Below are 21577 nucleotides of genomic sequence, written 5' to 3'. Positions count from 1 at the left end.
CATTAACGAAAATGGTCTGTTGGCACATTGCTACATATGTAAGTCCTGGGTAACAGTTAATATCTATTGCTTGGGCAGCGCTAAGAGGAAGGCGCACTCTGGTTACGTTTTAAATGACTAGTCAGAGTAATAAGTTTCACTTAATGTATTCTAAATTAGAAAAACACTGATTTTCTGTTACCTATCTCTGGCTGCATCGAAGTTTTCAAAAGCAGGTGCTTAGGTCCTCTTGAATTTCTGAACTTCACCAGAACATAAACACTCGTGGACAAGTCCTGTTGCAGAACAGATGTCTTCCTGAGACACGGAACTATAAAGGTTGAAAAGCACGTAATGTGGATGATGACTTAACATGATTATGACTTTTACCAACCAAAAAGACGTTCAAGGCTAGGAAAGCAAATGGTCTTGAACCAGCTGATCTGATGAGCATAAGAGACTCAGTGTTGAAATTTCAACAGCTTTCAACAGCGGCTGCTCCCGCGGGAGGCTCCCGGCTGGAAATGGCGCCAGCGGCTTGAACCCGGCTCCTTGCGCATGCAAGAGGCTCTCCCCAAGGAATACTGCTCCGCGTGGTGGACACGAATTGATACTAGCTAGAAGAGGCAGGGTGGGTTATTTACTCCCCTTCTCTCCCTCCTCTGAGCAGAGGAAGATGACTAAATGGGGCAGGGCAGGACCAGTACGCAAGATGGGAATCAGGGTTCCCAAGGTCCTCGAAGGAGCGGGCGTGAATGCCATGGCCAGCGCGCCGGGAAGGAGCCGCGCAAGCGAAGTGCGCATCCTCCATTTTGGGGGAGGGCGGGCGGAGAGCTTGGCTCGGAGAGCTTGGCTCTTAGCGCCTGGCCGCCGTCACTGGCCGGAGCGCTCCTCCCCACTCTTCGGCATTGCCGGGGGACAACCCGGTTCCTCTTCCCGCGGGAACCAGGCAGAGGCGCTTCAAATGGACGCCCCGCTGCGCCTCACGTTGGTTCAAATTGGTCCCAAGCTCCCCGCAGCAGCTTCCGACAAAATGGAGGACGCCACCACTACCACTGCCACCACCACCACTAGCTCCTCCAGGAGCCATGTCGGTGCCTGATATGGCGCCCTCCCACGCAGCGGGTGGGGGTAGGAGGGCGTGCGAGGGCCGCAAGCAGGCGCAGCTCGGGGGGGCAGCCTGCGCAGGAAGCACCCTCATTGGGATACATCAGCTCTCTCCCTTTCCCTTGTGGGAGCGCTTCCATATTATCTATTCTCTGTCCCTCATGGAAATGGCCCCAGGTTCAAAGCCCCGCTGGGGAAAAGGAGCAAGTGGACACGTCTCGGAGGAGACCTGCCAGCTCTATTGCTGGGCGGCGGGGGGCGCAGAGGGAGATGAGCTCGCGCCCCACAGCGAGGGCTGTAGCGCCCACAGGGACTGAGCGCAAGGCTGAAATAGTAAGCGCAACCTCCTGGCTGGTGGCCGACCCGACTCAACACACAGCAAGACCAACTTCTGCAAGTTGCTGCCGTCTACGCGCTGTGCAAGGCGTGCAGCCCTCGGACAGGGGTAAGGAACCGGTGGGCAACAATCCGGGTTCCTTAGACCTGATGGATCTCAGTGGGAAGAACCCCAGGCATGGCCAGGAGGAAGATTGGCAGTTTATAGGGTCAACCGGCTGCGGGCGGCTCTGATAGATGGGAGGACCACCCACTCCGCTAGCCCAGCGCGAGAGCCCGCCCTCTGGGGTAGCCAATGGCGGGGCAGGAAGGCGGATCTCCCCGGAGCTCGCTTGGCCCGGTTCCTCCTCCCCTTCGCCAGCAGCTGCGCTTCGCCCGGGACTGGACCGAGTTAGAGTTGAGACGCCGGAGGAGTAGCGCAGAGTGTGTGCGTCCCCAGCGGCGAGGCGGGGGGTGGGAAGGTGGGGTGCTATCCCTGCCTACGAGCGGTGGGGATTCGGGTAAGGTTGGGGTGCTGCACCTCGGGGGCGGGCTGGCGGCCGTTTGGCGGCGCGGAACTGCCCCCAGGGCGGGGATGGAAGAGTAGCCGCCGCGTCTTTGGTCTACCCGGGCTAAGTACCCCACGGTGTCGTTGTTGCCGCGCCGCCACCTCGCGCGGCGGCAGAGGGGGCGCGGGCACCGCCGGGGGCAGCCCCACGCTTAACCATCGTGGCGCGAAGGTGGGCGGCCGGGGTAAACGGGGGCGCCCGGGGACAACCCAGGGTGGGGGGAGACAGGGGCATTTGGGGGAAGGGCCGGGTCTGTTTTAGCGCCTCCTATTTTAACTCCCTCCTTGCCTTCCCTACCGGGCCCTCGACTGTTGTTCTGCCCCAGTGCCTCCCCCACCCACCGCCCTCGTCCCCCCCCCCTCCCGCGGGTGCCTCCCTCTCCTGCCCGGCGCTCCGCGGATCCTGCCGCCGTCGCTGCTCCGCTCCCGTATTGTTTGGCTGGGTCTCTCTAATGGCGGACAGGAGGCGGCAGTGCTGCTGGCCGACTGCAGGGGGGCAAGCCCGAGGCCGGGGGCAACTGCTGTGAGAGCGTGCGAGAGGCCGAGGCTCTCGCCCGGCGCTGAGCCGCCGCCGCTCAGGGCCTCGCCACCCCTCGGGGCGCTGGTTCAGGGCTGCTTAAGGCAAGTTAGCAGGTAATGTTTGCACCCGCCATGGGTGCCGCTGCTACCTTTCCCCCCGCACTCGAGCAGAGGAGGCGTTATTCCTGGGGCAGCTTCCTGTCGTCCGCTTCTCCAGTCGGGGGCAGGCGGTGTGGCTTTGCTTGAGGAGTACCCCACTGCCCCTGAGGAGGGCAATTTGTATTTATTCATTTATTTAATGGGTTGGGATTAAAGGGAAGTGATGGGTGATGCAGGCGTTACCTGCCCTGGCAGGCAAAGGAAATGCTGCCTGGGGGCGCTGCCTGCTTCTCGCTGCCCCACGTTAACCCCCTGTCTTTTCCTTAGGCTCCGGCCCAGTTTGGTGCAGCCTTGGCAGAGACCAACAAGGAGAGGGAGCTCCATTGTGAGTGCTGTTTATGTATTTGTTTCTGCCTCTGCTAGATCTGCTTGAGGAGGGCTTGACCCACCCCCCTATATTCTCGGAGGGCAGGGGTAGAAGGAGGGGCCTTAAGGATTGGGTGGGGAAATTCCTGGGTCCAGCAGCTGCTGCCCTGGGGCGAAGCCCCAGTAATGGCTGTGAGGCGGCGCCTCCTCGGGGTGGGCGCTGCTGCTGCAGACGTCGCTCCTGCAATACCAACTCCGGCAAGCAGACGACGGGCTGCTGCCGCTGCTCACGTTACCCGGCCCTGTAGGGAGGGCGAGGGCATATTTCGGGTGCCCTCTAGAGTTCTGGAGCGTGTATTAAAATCTGACGAGACATCTTTAGCCGTCTTCAATTTTCCCCCATGTTTCTCCAATCCATGGCCTGTATGCCTTCTAGCTAAGAAGAGGAGTGAAAGGTTTAAAATAACCCAGTAATTCATGGAGCATACTCAAGCATCTCTCCTTTGTGTATTCAGAGAGGTTTTTTTATGCCCACAGATTTCCAATTAGTGTGCCTTGGTGGCGCTTCTGGGCCGTTTGCTTTGCCCCTTGCTCCAAAAAACCTGGAGGTCACTGGGGAAACCCACAGTTTTAATAGTGGGCGATTTTGGTGTTTCATCTGTGTGAGATTTTTCAGAGCAGGTTATGATCTCTGTTGGGTTAATTAAGGAGGGGCTGATTACCAGCGCGTCCGTAGGATTTGGGACGTAATTTGGCTCTGGATTGTGCGTCTTTTAGTAATAGGGGTTTTGGCTGCAGGAAGGCTTTGGGAATGGCAGGGTGAGAAGGAAGGCGGTATGGGCTTGGGGAGCCTTGGAGCTGGGATGCGGACGCGGGTCGTGGCCGCTAGAGGCCGCCACGGGGAGCGCAGCGGCCCCGCAGGTCTGGTGGGTAACGTGCAGCCGGAGAACAAAACAAAAAGGCAGCGCCTGGCTTGCGCTCTGGGTTCTTCGCTTGGCACAGGAGAGACTCGTGTGTTGCAGTCTTCCCCGCCACTTGTATCCTGACATACTGGTTTTCTTCTTTTCCCCTCCATTGCTATTCTAGGCACTATACTTCCCGCATTTGCGTAGCTTGCAACTTTCTTTGTCACTTTTTGATGGCTTGTACACAAAGAATGAAGAAGTGGCTCTCTGCAAAACCTAATTGCTTTGGTGGAAGGTGTCAGATTTAGATTTATTCTGAGATGCTAGATTTGCCAACCTCACAGAAAGTGCAGGGAGTTCATATGCCCTGTTATTAGCAAAGTAGCCTGTTCCAAACCTTGACTTATTGCTATCATTTCAAAATTTAATTGGAAGGATTTTTTGACTCTTACAGTGTCTTGGATGTAAGGGTACCATCTAATTTCACTTCTGGTTTCCAGACTAACATACATTCCAGACTAACAGCTATTCTGATGCTTCATGTTAAAGTTGCTTCGAAGAGTGATCAAGGCAAATAATGCTTTGTAAAGAGGGAGGGTGTTGTGTTGGGAGTGCAAAATGATGATGTGTACTTGAGCTGGTTTGAAAAAATTACTGTGGGTTTATGAGACTGCCTAAGAAAAGATGAGATGCCAAGAACAGCTGTATAGCTAAGATTCAGTAAACCTCAATATGCAGTTGCCAGCTGTTTGTGAATTACACTAACATCTTGCACAGAAGTATCCTAGTAGATGCCACACTGTCTTCCTCCAACTGTGATGGTGGTGGTACAGCCTTCTCTGTAGCACATGTTTATAGGTAAAAAATAATGTGCTAGACCATACTGTTGTATGTGGGAATATAATCTGTGTTTACTGCTGTGAGGTCACCAAACTCAACCACAATTGGTGAACTAAAAGTGATGGTGGGACACTATTTGCTAAACTGGTTAACTTAGTCTAATTAAGACATTCTTTTATTAAAACATCTAATAAATTTGCTTTATATTAGTTATATTTGGGATCAAAGAGGATTAGTGTGATTGCATTCTAGTGTTGCTTAACCTGGAATAATATCCTAAGAGGGATTTGTATTAGCAAGAATGTACAAACGCCAGTGAAAAAGTGAAAGCAAGTTCCTTTGTCTTCTACAAAGCTTGTTCAAGTATACAAAGGGACCTAGGACAAAAACTGGTGCAACCTCTTTCAGATTTTGCTGTTAGAATAAACTTTATTAGAATAAACCAAACCAGGTTGGAAGAGACCTTCAAGATCATTGCGTCCAACCCATCAACCAATCCAACCCACCCAAACAGCTAACCCATGGCACCAAGCGCCCCATCAAGTCTCCTCCTGAACACCTCCAATGACAGCGACTCCACCACCTCCTTGGGCAGCCCATTCCAATGGGCAATCACTCTTTCTGTATAGAACTTCTTCCTAACATCCAACCTGAACCTCCCCTGGCACAGCCTGAGACTGTGTCCTCTTGTTCTGGTACTGGGTGCCTGGGAGAAGAGACCATCATCAGCCTGTCTACAACCTCCCTTCAGGTAGTTGTAGAGAGTGATAAGGTCACCCCTGAATCTCCTCTTCTCCAGGCTGAGCAACCCCAGCTCCCTCAGTCTCTCCTCATAGGGCTTGTGTTCCAAGCCCCTCACCAACTTTGTTGCTCTTCTCTGGACTCGTTCCAGCAAGTCAGCATCCTTCCTAAACTGAGGGGCCCAGAACTGGACACAGTACTCGAGGTGTGGCCTAACCAGTGCTGAGTACAGGGGCAGAATGACCTCCCTGCTCCTGCTGGCCACACTGTTCCTGATGCAGGCCAGGATGCCATTGGCCCTCTTGGCTGCCTGGGCACACTGCAGGCTCATGTTCAGCCTACCATCGACCAGTACCCCCAGGTCCCTCTCTGCCTGGCCGCTCTCCAGCCACTCTGACCCCAGCCTGTAGCACTGCATGGGGTTGTTGTCTTTCTTACCATTTTTTAGTAGCATCATGAACAGTCTTGCATGATTACAGTAGCTTTCACTTCGGTCTTCATGACTAAATACAGTATTACCGTAGTTGTTGTCTTGTCTTGTCTCAGTGTGCAACCAGTTGATACATTCTGCAACAAAAGCCAGCTGAGGAGTTGTGTGAAAAATTGATATCAAGTGTTATTACTGATGGAAAATTGACTGTTCATGGAGAACTGTTCTTTTTTTTTTTTTTTTCCAGAAGACATGTACAATGCAAATCACAATGAACTCGGCCCGGCTGTGGTGAGGGAGTGAAAATTACTTTAGAACAGCTCAAAAGGCTCGTTAGCTGTCCATTCTGAGAAAGTCGAGGTGGTAGTTGCCTCATGAGATGAATAAAGCTCTGTATGATACAGGAGTTTTGTTGTCCACTGAAATTGTTGAGGAGGTTAATTGGGTTTCTGCAACATTAGAGTTCTGGGGAAACATAGCTCTTCTTCCACACTTTAGGCTACACTACGTACTGCTGTCAAGTATGGCTTGCAATAGATGCTATCTTGATATATGAATGATCTGCTCAATTTAGATGCTAATACTAAAATTCTTAACTTTGGCCTAAGATTTGTGCATTTGTCAGATAGTGTTTTGTACTTCTAAGATACATTCTAGGTAGAAGGGAGGAGTGTGAGGCTTCTGGAATGCTGTTGTGTGGTACATCTTCTTCAGTTAATGCTTGTGACTGTTGAGTTTATATCAATCATAGCTCCCAACTCCTCCTGTTTGTCACCCGTGCTGCATGCATTTGTGTAGGTGCACTGCAGTTGGGCTATTTATCCTGCCGCTTTTCTTGGAGAACTCCGAATTTCTGTGGAACTGTCCTCAGGTTCTAGTACGTTAAGAAGTCTTGTGTCTTTGCTGCCATGTGGATCCCCACTGAGATGGCCGAGGAGCATTCATTGCTGCTCTGGTTGACTTGGTTGAATATGAGGCAGCAATGTACCCAGGTGGCTAAGAAGGCCAATAGCATCCTGGCTTGTAACAGAAACAGTGTGAGCAGCGGGACTGGGGAAGTGATTGTGCCTCTGAACTCAGCACTGATGAGGCCACAGCTCAAATACTGTGTTCATTTTTGAGCCCCTCACTGAAGTGTGTCTGGAGAAAAGCAATGAAGTTGGTGAAGGGTCTAGAGAACAAGTCTGATGAAGAGCACCTGAGGAAGATGTGGTTGTTTAGTCTGAACAACTGTGTGAAAGGAGGTTGTGGTAAGGTGTCAGTGGCTTCTCCCTAGTAACAAGTCAATAGGAGAGAGGAAATGGCTTCAAATTGCCCCAGGGAAGCTTAGATTTTGTATGTGGAAAGAGTTGTTAAGTATTTGAACTGGCTGCCCAGGGAAGTGGTTGAGTTGCCATCCCTGGAAGTAATTAAAAGACTTGTAGATATGATACTTAAGGATGGGATTTAGTACTGGACTTGGCAGTGTTGGATAGGTGGTTGGACCCAGATCTCAAAGGTGTTTTCCAATCTAAATGATTCTAGGATTTCAGTGCCACTTAATTATACTTAAATAATTTCGGCAGTTTAAGGTGTTTGTCCTCTGTGAGCTTCCAGAAATTACTAATTTTAAGATAATAAATATTCTGTGAAACTGTGTCATTGTAGTTCAGCATGATTCACACAATCAATTTACATATGCATTTATATGTCTGTATGGATGAGAACATCAACACTTGGAGTAGATGAGATCACTGGCTGTACTTTATATAGACAGATTAGATCATAACTGTCCATTGAGGAATTCTCATGCCTTCTCCTGAAATGTCTCGTGGATTTGATGTGTCAGTGATGGTGTTTGGGTTTTTTTAATACCAGATTGCTCTCAGAATAAAATTAATTCAATCTAGTTATAATACAGGTGTCAGATTCAGGTTTTGCTAGTCCAACAAAAATTGATAGAGGTTATTCAGTTTTGTGATCAGCTGAGAATTTCCAGTGACATGATTGCCATCAATGTATCTTTAAACTGCTCTGCATTGGGAGGATATTTGCTATTTGTCAGTTTGTCCTAATGCTTAAGCACTCTGTCCTTCCAAGCTTTTGGAAGCCGTTTTAATGGTAACCTCTTTGTCTGTCCTTTTCACCATCAGGCACTGGAAAATCTGATGGGGATGATAAGGGTTCATCCCTGAAGCAGGAGTGCAGAAGTAAGTGTTCAGTACTCCAAATGGAGTAGCTGCAGTAATTGGTTGAAATGTACTTGGGTGTTACCAGTGCTCTTCCCAGCCACAACGAGTGTCAGAAGCCCAAGAGAATTGTTGTGTTTTTTTTGGTTTGCTTTATATATGTCTGAGTTGAGACTATGTAATCATGCATTCCTGTTCTGCAGACGGGATAGTGTCATTTCTCTCAAAGAATACGTTACTGCTTTACCAAAAATAAATGTTAGGCACTTTGTTACATAACTATGCATTAAGGTTCATAAACCTTTTTGCTTAACTCTTACAAGACTATGAGAATCCTTCAGTTTGTATCACTGTAGCTTCTTAAAGACTTAATACTTGGGTTCATGTACCTAGTGCTGTACTAAAGTCTATCAAGGCATAGTCCCTAATGTGTATTTACTGACACAAGTTGCGCAGGGTATCATCTTAATTCTACCTTTCGTTTGATACATTTTGCCAAGTGGTGATGTGCACTTGCCACATACTCTGTTAATTGGTAGGAGAGCAACTGCTTAGATACTTGCACCGTAGTTCACCCATCTGGCTCTTGTGGGGCCATCAGAGAGAGGGATCAATTACAGTATCACAGTATCACCAAGGTTGGAAGAGACCTCGAGGATCATCGAGTCCAACCTCTCACCACAGACCTCATGACTAGACCATGGCACCAAGTGCCACGTCCTATCTCCTCTTGAACGCCTCCAGGGATGGTGACTCCACCACCTCCCTGGGCAGCACATTCCAATGACAAATGACTCGCTTGGTGAAGAACTTTCTCCTCACCTCGAGCCTAAACCTCCCCTAGTGCAGCTTGAGACTGTATCCTCTTGTTCTGGTGCTGGTTGCCTGGGAGAAGAGACCAACCCCTTCCTGGCTACAACCACCTTTCAGGTAGTTGTAGAGGGCAATGAGGTCACCCCTGAGCCTCCTCTTCTCCAGGCTAAACAATCCCAGCTCCCTCAGCCTCTCCTCATAGGGCTTGTGCTCAAGGCCTCTCTCCAGCCTCGTTGCCCTTCTCTGGGCGTGTTCAAGTGTTTCGATGTCCTTCCTAAACTGAGGGGCCCAGAACTGGACACAGGACTCAAGGTGCAGCCTAACCAATGCGGAGTCCAGGGGCCCAATGACTTCCCTGCTCCTGCTGGCCGCACTATTCCTAATGCAGGCCAGGATGCCATTGGCCCTCTTGGCCACCTGGGCACACTGCTGGCTCAAATTAGGAGGGAACAGTGGTGTTATGGAAGAGTTTGTGTGAGTTTCTACATGCAGTTTCCTCAGTTATTTTGTTGTGAAAGATGGCATTAGAAGAAGATGGTAAAGTTTGGCATATCCCATAGAACAACTGTGTGCATGCTGTTCAAATTTAGGCCTGTTATGGCTCATAGTCACTGTTAGGAACATGGACCTGTTTGTTTTCCTCCAACAGCTTTTGTTGGAAGCATATTGACATCCTGTGTTCCTTTAGGCTCTTCTGTGCAATGTAGCTGTATTGAACTTTAAACAAAACCCCACTCAACTGTCTTATTTTTTTATTTTTTTTAACTTCCACTCCTTGAAAGTTTCACCTTGGTGAAAACCTTAGTTCCTTCTGGAGTTCCATTTCTTTAGATCCCTCTAAGACCTCTTCAGTTTGGCATTTGTCCCTAGTACCACATCAAATTTCTCTAAAAGCCATTTTGCTAATCTCATTCATAAACTCAGCTATCATCTGTGTATGCATGATCTTCAAGTCTCTCTTCTGAACTTGCTGCCTCCTATGCTAGCTAAATCTCAGCGTGTGAGCTTCTGACTCTGTGGATGTCTGACCTTTAGCTCAGGCTACTATTACAAAGGCAATTCTTCCTCCCCTAAAGGAATACTCTTCCTGCTGTCACTTGTGGAGAGCATTGTCGTGATCTTTGGTTAGAGTCCATCGTCCAGCCCTTGCTCTAGATACAGCACAAGCTGCTTTACTAACAGGCTGCAGCCATCTTCCATGCAGGAAGATGTCTCTTGGTAGACAATTAAGGGCTCATTATTTAGTTGCTGATCAATGACATGACTAAATCTCATACCTTGTCTTTCATCTCTGTATCTTTTAACAGTTTTTCTCATGGTTGTTGCAAAAATGATCCTACTGTACAGTTTCAGAATCCTGAACAAGAGTACTTTCCTCATGTTCTGCTGTAACTGTCTGGTCTTTTTACATCTTTTATAACCATAAACATAAAAAATTATTTATCTTTAGGGTTCAGCTGTGAAGGATATTACACATTGTTGTAGTTAATGAGAGTTTAAGTGCTGTTTAGAAAGTGGTATCATGGGCAGTTAAGGACTTAAGATCCTGTGATGCTTCTGGTGGCTGGAGATGTTCCCTGTGTGCATCCTTTAAAGCACTTGGAACCTGGTTATGCAAAAGAAGCTAACTTTAGGAAACAAAGCCTATTAAAGACAAAACCCACCTCTATGCCTGTCACCTTGGAACTCAAACACACCATTCATAGGACAAGAGCTAATTCTAATTTGTTTATGGTGGTGCGGTTTCCTTGTAGTCTCCTCTTTGTCTGTCCATCTGTTATCCCATTATATTTAGGTTGTTAGCTCTTTGAAAAGTCTTCCTCTGTGCAGTGGCTAGCATATTGTGGTGAGTAACTTTGGCTCCTGGCAGCCTGTGATAAGAGTTGCAATATATGGGTGTGGTATTGGTGTATTTTTTCATTTCCTTTTGCCCTATGGGTATATGTATGTGGAAGGGGGAGGAAAACCCAGCAGTCTGTCATGCCTGAAATGATTGAATCATTATGGACACAAATTGATGATTAATATACCAACTTACATTAGTCTAAGAATTCTTACTAAGTTGGAAGAATTTACCAGACCTATTTTGAATTAATAACCAGTATTTCTGTGTGCATTGGTTGGGGTGAGGGGGTGGGGGGTTGGAGAGGGTTGTCTGTTTCCTTTTGTTTGTGGTGGTTGGTTGTGTTATTTTTTGTATATGTTTATCCAGAAGGTGAGGTTTTGTTCTAGTGATGGTGCCTCATTAGAGTAGCCAAGTAGTACACAGAAAGGCCAGGTAAGAATAGAATAGAATAGACCAGACCAGGTTGGAAGAGACCTTCAAGATCATCGTGTCCAACCTATCATCCAACACCAGAAGTCCTCTCTGTAGCACATAAAATAATTGCAATTTAGAAGTGACAGAAAATGGAGGGTGCAACAAAGGTTGGTTGTTTTTTACCAGGCACAAATGGTGGATACGTGTTGGAATTGTTGCCATTGTAACTCTTTGTCTATTGTTTGTATACTTCTATCTGAAGAATTAACAAACAGAAATACTGAACTGGTCTGACTAATATAGTTTGTAGTACAGCAGTTATGATCTGAACAGAGTTCAGCATTTCTTAATTATTAAAAAGAGTTGGGGAGTTTGGAGAAGACTAACGAGAATGACCTAAGGAGTGGAAAACATGCTTTCTATTAACAGACTTTAGAAGCTCAGTATGTTCCTCAATTAAAAGAGAATAGATTAGTGGGTGACTTAGTCCTGGTCTAGGAGAGGCTATATGCCCAATAACATACTAGGTAACAGGGTGCTTTTCCCACCCCACTGCCTCACAATATTAAAGGCTTAATTTCCAAGTGCTGTGTATTGCCTAAATGATACAAATTCAGATAGGGACTGCTGAGTAGCCTGTCAGGGGTTGGGCTGACGAAAGGGGGGTTGGGCTGACGAAAGGGTTGGAATAATTCTCCAAGGCATCACTTTCTTCTTCTTAGGCAAAAGTTAAAGGAGGCTTTGAAAAGCTTCCCACTAGCAAAGCTAAATAGTTTTAGTTGTGGGTGTTTTGGTTGGTTTGGTTCTTGCTTTTGGGGTTTTTCTTAAAGATGTGGAATACACTTGATATTCTCCAGGTGATTATTCCATTTGCAGATTTAGACTTAAAAGACAAAATATTGGCTTAGAACAAATACTGTTTGGTGGGGTTACATTCAAGTAAGCATGAATGGTTGCATGACTGTTTAAACCAGCCTAGGTTAGAGATGTCGTTGTTGTCTCCTTGTACCAGCCCTGGCAGTTTATGGTTCTTTTTTGGCAGTTAGGAATCGTCACAATGAAATTTGTGGGGGAGCTGTGTAGGTGTTGGGTGTTTGCTCTGGTTTTTGTATTTCAGCTTCCTACCATGTTAACTCTTGTGGTGGACTCGGTGTTAGGAGCTGTAAGCAGCTAGAGAGAAAGGAAGAGTTGTGCTGGAGAAAGTGGGAGAGAGTAGTAGGAATTCAAAACCACAGTAGTCCTGCCCTAGGCCAGATGTGGTTTGTTGTTGTGGAATTGCAAATACAATATGCATCTTATTGTTTAGAAATAAAGCTACCTTCTGCTTTTTAAAGCTAGTTTGGTAAACTGGAGTATTGGTTCTATAATGTAACTTGCACCCAGTCAGCAAGCAGAGTGAACCATATCCATTCTTTCCTCACAATCTTAGCTCAGAACCTGAATTGCCTTGTAGTTCCTTTTTCTTTTCCCCACCTTCCTTTGTTACCTGATTATGTTTATAATGCTAAGATTTTCTTTCCTTTGTTACAGTGGTAGCTTCATTGGCTGTGTACTTGGTCATAGTGTGTGTGGGCTTCCTTCCTATGTGTAGTATGGTATTCACCTACATACTTAAATTGGATTTTTTTTCCTTCTTCTGAATTACTCAATGCTTTTAATGGTAAACACTGCAGGTAAATTTTGTTGAAGAAATTTATCCTTACTGGGCCAAAAATACTATGTTCTTAGCCAATACTTGAGTACTTACAAGGGATGAAAATCTGGTTGAGACTAATAGTTGATGTTAGTTATTGTTAAAGACAAGGAAAATGGTCTGTCTGCAGCCTCCTTGTTCATTTGGGAGCTATGGCAGAACAGCTTTTCCTTTAAGCACATGCAAAAATATAAAGTATTTAAAAAGCATTAAACCAGGAAGAGTGGGATTGTGATCTTACCTCTGTATGTGGCACCGGTGAGGCTGCATCTTGAATCCTGTATTCAGTTTTCGGCCCCTCACTCACTGCAAGAAGGACATTGAGGTGCAAGAGTGTGCCCAAAGAGGGGCAACAAAGCTGGTGAAGGGCCTCAAGAACAAGTCTTATGAGGAGTGCCTGAGAGAACTGGGGTTTAGTTTGGAGAAAAGGAGGCTCTGGGGAGACCTTATTGTGCCTGGGGGTTGGTCTGTTCAACCAACTAACAAGTGATAGAACAAGAAGAAATGGCCTCAAGTTGTGCCAAAGAAGTTTAGGTTGCCTGTTAGGAAGACTTCCTTCTTTGAAAGGGTTTTCAGGCATTGGAATGGCTTGCCCATGGAGGTGGTAGAGTCCCCATCCTTGGAGGTACTTAAGAGTTGTGTATATGCAGTGCTTAGGGATATGGTTTAGTCAAGGACTTGTCAGCGTTAGGCTAATGATTGGACTTGATCTTAAAGGTTTCTTTCCAACCTAGGCAATTATGTGATTACTAAAAAACATAAACTGCAATGAAGCCTTGACAAACTGGGTGGGCTGTTAAACTTGGCAGTTACCAGTTATTAATGCAGTTACTTGTTTCATGGGCTGTACATGCACAAATCAGACTGCATGCCAGTTTAAGATCAAAACAAAACCAACAAAGCAACCAAATAAGAGGAAGTATTTATGAAGAATAACATTTAAAGTCCTTGTTGATGATTAAGTAAAGTGTTTTCATTTCCAGAGTGTGGAAACTAGAGCACAGGAGGTTTCACTTAAACGTAAGGAGAAACTTCTTTGGGGGGTGACAGCACTGGAGCAGGCTGCCCAGAGACCTTGTGAAGTCTTTTTCTCTGGACATGTTCCTGTGCAACTTATTCTAGGCATACTTGTGCTAGCAGGGGAGTTGAAGCAGGTGATTTCCGGAGGTCCCTTCCGACCTCTACTATTCTGTGATTCTGTAATAGCACAGACTGGGCACTGATAACATATAAGAGGTTAATGCAAACAGAACACTGGGCTTAATTAAGCCAGACTGTAGCCAGTAGTAAGAGGGAAAAGATTGTTTGCCACTGTTTGATATTTGTGAGACCCCCTCTACAGTGTTTAGTCTAGTTTTGGATAGACCCTGTTGTAATAAAAATACTGATATAACGGAGTGAGCCCAGTGGAGAGCCATCAGTTTAGAGGGCTGTAGCATGTAACAATGAAGGAAAAACTGAGAGGGATGGGTGTGTACAGTCTAAAGAGAAAGCTGGAGGAACATCTTACAGCCATCTTCAACTAACTAATAGGAAAGCATAGGGGAAAATTTAGCCAGGGTCTTCTCAGAGATGCACATTGATGGGATGCCAGCTAATGGGCCTAAGTTGCAACAAGGGAAATCCTGTATAGTTCAGATAAGCAAATACTGGAAGAGGGCATCCAGAGAGGCAGGGAAATCTGTATGTGTACAGATACTCAAATTTCTGTTGGATATGGCCCTAACAAGCTGACTTTAACTTCAAAGATGGATCTCATTTCTAATTTGTCACTGCTCTGTGATGTGGTTTTGATAAGATGTTACCCAGAGATCCCTTTGAATGTCAGCTGTTAATGAAACTTGCGGAGTTTCGGCTAAGTCTGGTATCATTTAGTGACCAGGAGGATGCTCTGTATTGATGGGCAGTACTTTGTTGTAAGCTAATTTGAACTGTTTCCCTCCCACCACCCCCACATTCCATTAAATCAAAATTATGAATTTGTGCTATTGATGAAAAACTGTTAATAAAATGTAAATGTGTGAAACCTAGTTTAAAAGCTACTCCTCAACATTACCTTAAATATACTGATTTGTTACTAAAAAGTGTATTTTGCAGGTCTGGTTAACTTCTTAACAGAATCAGTGTTATTGTAGTTAGTAAAGTGGTCTGTTTCTGAGAGGTATATCTGCATGGTGTGCTAGATCAAGTAGATCTGTTCTTGCACCTGAGATCTCTTCCTCTTTCCTGTCTCTGGCTGTCTTTTTTTCAGATTTGTGGTTTATATGTGATTTGCTGTACCTTCAATTTCTTGTAGCTTTACAAACTAAGAAGGCTGCATGCTACTTCTGTATACAGATGCTTGTGCTTACAGGTTAGTATAGTCACTATAATCGTGATACAGGTCTAGCCTTTGCAACTCTGCTTCTCTTATCAAAGACAAAAATAGAATGATTGCTTACTTTACAGAGACTTTTCTCATTAGTGCCTATACTAAATTTGTAGCATTTGCTGTAATAAATCTGCAAGGGACTGCTTCCAACCATACTTTGTAGAACCTGTAATTAAATGCTGTTTTAAAAGGATTAGACATTTGGTGTATTACTATGTCCATTTAATTTCTTGAATGCAAGCAAAAGCTAGTGACTTCATAGATTTGAATTCTGTGGCTTTGATATATGTGCTGTGACCCACTGGCATTTACCAGTGGGCTGTATTCCATCGCCTGGTCCAGGCATCTAAATAATTTTACAGTTCTCAGGTCTGCTTCTGATCTAGCCATTCAGTATGTAGTTTTTTCAAAGTATGTAGTTTTCTTCAAAGTTAAGATACATCAAATGACAGTTTGGATGTATTAAATCCACCTCCTACTATTTCTGTTAGTTTTTCAGGTTTTTTTACTTACCCTTATTTTCATATATTCAGCATACTGTTTCTCTACTGTTGCTGTGCTGCTCCCATTCCACTTAGGTCATCTTTCAAGTCTGTTGCTGTGGTCTAGTGTTACCTACTTTCCTGGAAATAGATATGCATTTGGATATAAGTAATAGATAAGCATTTAGATGTAACTTGTTCTGTGGGTTCTTTGGTTCTCTGTCTTGTTTCAACTTTCTATTCCATTTATGGTGAAGGATATCCTGAAGCAGCGTTTTGCTGCTGTAGTAGAGAGTTAAAATTTACTGTCTGCCACATTACACACAGTGGCATTTAAGACTTGGAAGTGGTGCTGTATTCTTCCTGATCAGCACCTTTTCATAATTAAACAGCCATGAAATGCACTGAAAGTCTGTGTATAAGGAGGACAGGTGTGTTGGTATCGCTGCCCTAAAACTTACACATAGTAGTCAACATGGTTTCAATTTGCTGTGGGTTGCTATGCCAAGTCCTGCTTATTTGCCTGTGAGTAATCTTGAAAGTGGTGTTTGGTGTGGATATCCTTGCATTCAAGGTTTACCCTGAATAGAATAAAGTTTGAGATGACCCTGAAGTTTTACTGTTTTCCTGCATACAGGGGAGCAGTTCTTAGCCTATCCCTTGGGTCAATCTGCTCAACGGTGCTATGTTAAGTGAAGGTATTCAGATGTTCCTGGAAATATCAGCTGGAAATCCGATGTCAGAATTGATGTGAAACACTGGTGGATGCAGTGCAGTTTAAACGCTCAGGAGATACGAAAGATAGCATGTTTTCAGTAAACTTTAGTTTGTGTGTAGTTCATCATTGGAATAAACCCCAAACTTACTGACTCAGCTGCCTCAAAGTATTTCTTTCCCTATGTAGATCGTGCTTCTTTAGTGTTCTTAGTTGCTGTCTTTGCTGCATTACAGGTCTTTGTGTGCAATTTAATCTTAAATCTCCTGAAACGCATGACAAGACACAGCTTGGATGTTACATAGTGACCATTAGTAAGCCGGTTCCTTCAATCTGTACAACTCCTTTGAAAATCTGGGAATAGAATAAAATTTAAAGCAGCTCCAAACCTACTGGGAAATAAATGCATTCAGCCTAGAGACACTACTCCAGAAGTAATGAGATCTCAGGCTTTTGTAATGATGGAACTTTGACAATAGATAGGTAAAATTTGTGGACTTAAACTTAGTACCTCATTCCTGAAAGCTCTTACCTGTGTTATCACAGTATAACTAAGGTTGGAAGAGACCTCGAGGATCATAGAGTCCAACCTATCAACACAGACCCCATGACTAGACCATGGCACCAAGTGCCACGTCTAATCTCCTCTTGAACACCTCCAGGGACGGTGACTCCACCACCTCCCTGGGCAGCCCGTTCCAATGATGAACAACTCACTTGGTGAAGAACTTCCTCCTCACCTCAAGTCTAAACCTCCCCTGGTGCAGCTTGAGACTGTGTCCCCTTATTCTGGTGCTGGTTGCCTGGGAGAAGAGACCAACCCCTTCCTGGCTACAATCACCCTTCAGGTAGTTGTAGAGGGCAATGAGGTCACCCCTGAGCCTCCTCTTCTCCAGGCTAAACAATCCCAGCTCCCTCAGCCTCTCCTCATAGGGCTTGTGTTGAAGGCCTCTCACCAGCCTTGTTGCCCTTCTCTGGACACATTCAAGTGTCTCGATGTCCTTCTTAAACTGAGGGGCCCAGAACTGGACACAGTACTCAAGGTGCAGCCTAACCAATGCAGAGTCCAGGGGCACAATGACTTCCCTGCTCCTGCTGGCCACACTTCCTGATGCAGGCCAGGATGCCATTGGCCCTCTTGGCCACCTGGGCACACTGTTGGCTCATATTCAGGCGGCTGTCGATCAGCACCCCCAGGTCCCTCTCTGTTTGGGAGCTCTCCAGCCACTCCGACCCCAGCCTGTAGCTCTGCATGGGATTGCCATAGCCAAAGTGCAGCACTCGGCACTTGGACTTGTTAAATGAAAAAAACAACAATATGTTGTGAAAAAAAAACAACAATATGTTGATGGGTTAATGTTAAATGTCATTCACAGTCTTGGTTAATATTTATAGTTGTATAATATTTCGAGACTTTTATTTTGATGTTATGAATGTTTACCTTGGTCTAAAATCATGTGCTTGCAAGTATTTATGTTGAACTTACTGTCATGGTTTGTCTGCAAAGACTAGTGAAATAGTTGCATCACTGTAACCTTAACGTAGTGGTTTTTTGTTTGTTTAAAGTCTTGAAAGTTTCAGGTAACCTACTGATTGTGACCTATGGATATACACTTGTTTTAATATTCAGTCTGTCACTGTTACCTTGTCAGTTAGCATGTGCATTTTGGAGTGTTCTATACAGGGTAATGCAGTTCAGTCTGTGGCTATTGGCTTGTCACTACTATCTTGTCTGCTGAAATTATCTCTATGCTGAAGTTCAGATCTGTGGCACAACCCATATTTTGTTCAGGCCACAGCTGTTAGCATTGTTGCAGAGATTTTTGTTTTGGGGAACTGATCCATTAGGAAAGTCTCAGTCAACTGGATGAACTTTTGTGAGGATATATGTCTGGTTGCAGAAGCAGCTGTGCCACCTGATACCATAATAAAGTGAGTCTGTAGGCCTTTAAAAGTGTTAAAACACTTGGAAAAAGTCAGATGTAGAAGTTGCCAGTAAATGAGCTACCACACACCTGAGCACGAAATACTAGGGTTGATGACTAGGTATCCCTCAGAAAGAATACAAGGAGGAAACTCAGTCCAAAGAAAACTCCAAAATACCCCACCCAATAAAAAATGCTGAATGTCTGTAGTGACAGTGTCATACAAAAATGGCTTTATTGAGTGGTTAGTTGAGGTAAGTGTTTTATATCTGATGGCTCAGAAAGGCCCTACCAGCTCCTTTTCTAACATGGAGTTCTGCTTGAAAAGGAGTCTGTCCACTGTATACACTTTCACTACCCAAAGTGAGACTGAACTGCACTAGCAGCATTCAGATTTAGTTTAGAGCTGGCTTAAGTTGCAGCCCTTTAAAAATGTTTAACTGTTTTTGCATTTCTAGTACTTTCAAGCTCTTGCAAGTGGGTATAGTTGGGCTATTAGACCACCTCAGTGACAATGTAAAGGAGCTACTTAAAGGTGATTTTGATTGGAGTGGTTTACTTTCGGTGTGAACTGTGACAGTCACCCACTGGGATTCAGTTGATGGTTCATACCTGAAGACAGCCACGCTATGTAGTTTGCATCTGGTTGTGTAGGGAGTGAACATTCCTGAGTTGTACCAAGTTGTTACAGCATACTATTAAGCTAGAGAGCTTCTTGGTAGCAGCATACAGTCTTTATAGTAGACTAAGTTTTTGATCATCAGACTTATAAAGAGTTGAGTGATGAAAATTGACTTTCTGTAATAAGAAAAGCTAAGAACCTTTGAAAACAACCAAGTAAGGAATTAAATGGTGTTATGGTCAAAGAAATGGCGGGGTCAGGAATTGATCTGCATAGTCTGACAGACCATCAGGATGTGTTCAGATTAGTCTCTTAGCTGATTATTTTGTGTAAATATTGACATGCATCCCCCAGCTGAAGTCAGCTTGACAGTCATAGGCCAGAATTCAGATCTTGGGTAAGTGAATAAAGCTGCTGTGAAGCTAGTGATCTCTTTTTTGCATGCAAGAATACTACTATTCCTCTACTAGGGTAGATTAATTTCTATACTAGGTTAGTAGACAATTCAGTAACCTGTTTGCAACAGTGATATCAAGGAATAGAAACTTGGCAATTACTGCATATTTTTTCTTGCATCTGGGTTCTGTTTTTCAGCAATTGGCTGACTAAGAACTTTTGTAGAGTTGGCTTTGGACAACTGTGTTCAACAGTCTTCAGTGCATTTATTTCTACAGCTGTGACTCAAAGAGAGATTCTTAAAGCTACTTAGATAGCTAGGTGCCTTTGTGTTTTGAGACACACTGGTCATAACTCTCCATCTTTTTTTCCCTTTTTCTTCTATTTGTCATCTTCTTGAGTTGTCTTTCTTCTATGGCAGGATTTTCACAGTATCACAGTATAACTAATGTTGGAAGAGACCTCGAGGATCATCGAGTCCAACCTATAAACACAGACCCCATGACTACACCATGGCACCAAGTGCCACGTCCAATCTCCTCTTGAACACCTCCAGGGACGGTGACTCCACCACCTCCCTGGGCAGCCCGTTCCAATGATGAACGACTCAGTCGGTGAAGAACTTTCTCCTCACCTTGAGTCTAAACCTCCCCTGGTGCATCTTGAGACTGTGTCCCCTTGTTCTGGTGCTGGTTGCCTGGGAGAAGAGACCAACCCCCTCCCGGCTACAACTACCTTTCAGGTAGTTGTAGAGGGCAATGAGGTCACCCCTGAGCCTCCTCTTCTCCAGGCTAAGCGGCCCCAGCTCCCTCAGCCTCTTCTCATAGGGCTTGTGCTCAAGGCCTCTCCCCAGCCTCGTTGCCCTTCTCTGGACACGTTCAAGTGTTTCAATGTCCTTCCTAAACTGAGGGTCCCAGAACTCCACACAGTACTCAAGGTGCAGCCTTACCAGTGCAGAGTACAGGGGCACAATGACTTCCTTGCTCCTGCTGGCCACACTATTCCTAATGCAGGCCAGGATGCCATTGGCCCTCCTGGCCACCTGGGCACACTGCTGGCTCATATTCAGGCGGCTGTCGATCAGCACCCCCAGGTCCCTCTCTGTTTGGGAGCTCTCCAGCCACTCCGACCCCAGAATTTTCCCTTTCATATAAGTTTTTCATGCAACTCATCTTTCCCTTTCTCTGACAAGGGAGTGACCTGAACATCTCGTGATAAAATAACATGGTTCACAAATGTGTTCTCCATTGTTCATGATTCTTCTTTTTAAACTGTTTGTTCACTGATGTGTGAGTAGCTTTGATTTGAGAGAGCTGCAACCTGGATCTTCAACTTCCACATTAGGATAATTACTATGTGTGTAGTTACTGTTTTCTGCCTGCTTATTACCTTGCATTTATCACTAGTGATTTGGCCTACCATACTCTGTGACCATTAGTACTGTGATATTCTTCTGTAGTTCTTTATAACCAGTTTCTGTTTGCAGCTGCTGTGAATAATTTTGTGGGATTAGGAAACTGTCACTTTGATAATCACTGTGGTTGATTTATGTATGTTGACCTATATAATTTTATTTTGGAACCCCTCTGGTAACTTCTCTTTATTGTGACAACAACAAAACCCACATCTTTTTCTTTTCAATTACAACTCCATAGGATTTCTCAGATCTTCATTAAGATCATTTCTGCTGCAGTTTTCAAAGAGGAACATGTTAGAATGTCTTTTGGAAGTCTTCAGTACTGTATACCGGTTTAATCAGGGTTGCTCACAAGTACAAGTTTGAGAAGGACATTGAGACACTTGAACGTGTCCAGAGAAGGGCAACAAGGCTGGGGAGAGGCCTTGAGCACAAGCCCTATGAGGAGAGGCTGAGGGAGCTGGGATTGTTTAGCCTGGAGAAGAGGAGGCTCAGGGGAGACCTCATTGCCCTCTACAACTGCCTGAAAGATGGTTGTAGCCGGGAAGGGGTTGGTCTCTTCTCTTTAGCAACCAGCACCAGAACAAGAGGACACGGTCTCAAGCTGCATCAGGGGAGGTTTAGGCTCGAGGTGAGGAGGAAGTTCTTCACCGATTGAGTCGTTCATCATTGGAATGTGCTGCCCAGGGAGGTGGTGGAGTCACCATCCCTGGAGGTGTTCAAGAGGGGATTGGACGTGGCACTTGGTGCCATGGTCTAGTCATGAGATCTGTGGTGATATGTTGGACTCGATGATCCTCGAGGTCTCTTCCAACCTTAGTTATACTGTGATACATAAAGTTTCCA

The 21577-nt window shown here is 45.4% G+C and overlaps 1 protein-coding gene across 13 annotated transcripts in view; it reads left to right on the top strand.

Moving 5' to 3' along the window:
• Positions 1-1774: 1774 nt before the first annotated feature.
• ZMYM2 (zinc finger MYM-type containing 2) overlaps positions 1775-21577 on the top strand; it is a 101989-nt gene continuing 82186 nt past the window's right edge. For 4 of the 13 annotated variants that reach the window (XM_068144411.1, XM_068144424.1, XM_068144403.1 and 1 more), the window contains exons 1-3: positions 1832-1922; positions 2915-2972; positions 8002-8058. The gene's annotated coding sequence lies outside the window, so the exon portion shown is untranslated. Of the gene's footprint in view, positions 1923-2914; positions 2973-8001; positions 8059-21577 lie in introns of all 13 variants that reach the window. The other 9 variants (XM_068144393.1, XM_068144389.1, XM_068144381.1 and 6 more) reach the window with 6 other exon arrangements.

Source organism: Melanerpes formicivorus, unplaced genomic scaffold (assembly GCF_026170545.1).
Source record: "Melanerpes formicivorus ecotype bairdi unplaced genomic scaffold, bMelFor1.0.p_v2 SCAF_1, whole genome shotgun sequence".
NCBI lineage: Eukaryota > Metazoa > Chordata > Aves > Piciformes > Picidae > Melanerpes > Melanerpes formicivorus.
This window is presented reverse-complemented; position numbering and strand designations above follow the sequence as displayed.